Source organism: Apium graveolens, unplaced genomic scaffold, assembly GCF_009905375.1.
Source record: "Apium graveolens cultivar Ventura unplaced genomic scaffold, ASM990537v1 ctg5427, whole genome shotgun sequence".
NCBI lineage: Eukaryota > Viridiplantae > Streptophyta > Magnoliopsida > Apiales > Apiaceae > Apium > Apium graveolens.
This window is the reverse complement of record NW_027418972.1, coordinates 2,751-5,500: the sequence shown is the minus strand read 5'-3', so window position 1 is coordinate 5,500 and position 2,750 is coordinate 2,751.

Genomic DNA, 2,750 nt, shown 5'->3' with positions numbered 1-2,750 from the left:
CTTTTTTCACCTACAACTTTCTTCTTGTTGTTCAAGGCATCATAATCAAGAACAATAACAATATTTGCACATGGTTTTTTCTTCTCATGGTATTTTCAAACCAACTCAGATGCATTCCTGAAAGATTTCAACTTGACTTCATTCTTTTCTAACGGTTCCCTGAACACAACTTCAATCTCATTTTCACACTTGAGCTTGTTCTTCATATATGCATTTTCTTGTTTCACATCTTCAAGCTCTACCAGCAACAACTCAGTTTCTTGTTTTTCATTTTCAAGTTTCTCATTTATCTTTGTCAGTCTGTTGTTAACCTCTTCATTAGCAGCAACCATACTAGTATAAATGTGAAACATTTCTGTGCTCATCTTTTCTACAGTTTCCTTATATTGACTTACATATTAATCAATGGTGGTAAGAGTTGGTACCTGTGTTTTTTATGAGGATTACATACCTTTCTCCAAGGCCATAAATGCATAATTTTCAACTTCCCCATCTTCATCATTATTAGAATCATCCCAACTCTTTCCCTCTACAGTAAAGGCTTTGCTTTCCTGTTTTTTCAGAAGAACTTCATACTTTGCCTCCAGTTTAAGATAATCTTTGTCTTCTTTGCTTTCTTGGGTTTCCTGCCATTTGTAGCAAAATGGCCTAGCTCATCTTTAATCTATCAACAGATCCAGTTTTGTAACCATTTTTTCTATCAGATTTGTACTTCCCTTTTCCTTTCCAGCTGCTATCTTTGTTGAATGATTTTCCTTTACCCTTGAAGAATCTTGGCTTCTTTACTCTAATGTTAGAGAACTTTCTTGCCAGATAGGCCATTGACTGATCTAGATCATCAAGTTCATCCAGGGTGTAGAACTCATCTTCTTCCAATTCCAGTATGACTTGTTCCTGTGAATTATGTTTCTTTGCTCACTTGTTGAGGCAACTGGAGTCTGGGATCTTGGCTCATCATTAGAGATCTGGATTTCATTGAAAATTAGAGCACTTGAACCATCTACAACATTCCCTTGACCAGCTCTTAATGATTTCCTTTGAATCATTTTTAATTCATATGTTTTTAAAATTCCATATAGAACTTCCAGAGTTATTCTGCTCAAGTCTCTCCTTTCTCTAATTGCTGAAATTTATGTTCCAAATGATCAGGGAAGTGTGAACAAAAACTTCAAGTTCACTTCTTCAGCTTCATAATATTTATCATGCAGCTGCAAGTCATTAATTAGTTTGTTAAACCTTTCAAACACATCAGTAATACTTTCCTTTGGCTTAGCCATGAACCCTCATACTGTGAAATCAGTATCCTTCTTTGATTTGACCTAACTTCCTATGTTCCTTCACAAAGTATTTTAATCTTCTCCCAGATCTGTTTAGCAGTGTCACAGTTGATAATGTTATTATACATTACATTGTCAAGTGACTCTATCATGATCAGCTACAAGCCACTGTCTAGGGAGACTTTTTCTTTCTCAGACTCAGTGTACTATAAAGGATCTTTAGGAGCATAACGTGCTGGAATGACCATATCTCCATCTGTAGATTCCTCAACTCTTACCATAGGAGTGAAAGGCCATTCTTGAGAATCTGAATATATAATGGATTGGCCAATCCTGATAAACATCATATTTTCTTCTTCCAAAGAGTGTAGTTAGTCTTATCAAAAGTAGGGATTTTGATGCTACCGATTTTCTATGTATTCATTCTTCCAAGATCTTGAATCTGTTTACTTTCAGATTTAGCTCTGATACCACTTGTTAGATAATGAATCACACACAATGGGGGGGGGTGAATGTGTTTTTGTGTTTTTTTTGCTTTTCTTGAAGTGTTTATGGTGATGAACAAAGTAAATTCAAATCTTGTAGTTAAATGTGTTTGTGCTGAATTTAGACAGATAAAACAGTGAACACAAAATTTTCAAAACTCACTTAATTTTATATTAAAATTGTAATAACCGGGAAAATTATGTGAATATTATGTGTTAAATAAATACATATTATGTATTTTATAAATTTAAAGTAATTGTTGCCATGATATGAGATGTTATAACTGTTATGTATGTTTCTGTGCCGGCCAGAAAATTTTTGATTGATTAAAAATATGTTTAAATTGCAATTATATGAACTTATATGCAATCGGGACGCGTATTTATCAGCGTCTTTATTAAGATACCTGTTTTATTTGATTTTATGTGCGTTTGAATGTATTTTACGTATTTTCGGGATTTTATGGTAATTTAGGAATCGTTTCCGTTTTTCAAAAGTCAACGGACCGGGACCCCACCGGGACGACAAACCCCACAAAATCGATGTTTTTATTTTTATAAAATTATTCGTATTTCAAATACCCTTTATTTTTTTATTTTTGAATTATTCGCAATTTTTGGAGAATTTTGACATTAATTTTGTATTTTATCATTTTTAAAATATTCCTCGTAATCAGATTGGGGGTTAGGGTTTGAGTACTTGAGGGCAGAGATTAAAGTCCAAGTTGAAGGTGATTCCGGGATCCGTTTGTGACGTTCAAGTAGTCGATGTAAAGCTCTCTTCAAGCTCTAGCTAACGATATAAACATCATTAACTGAGGTTGATTCTTCTGTAACTTCATTTTTTTCAATTTTTTGTTATTTAAATTCGATTTTGATTTTAGAAGGATTGTTTGATGTTTTGATTGCTTGATTGATGTTCCTGGGATCATATTATGCAATTATTTATATAATCACATGTCATTCAAATGGTATTGACTCTGAATTT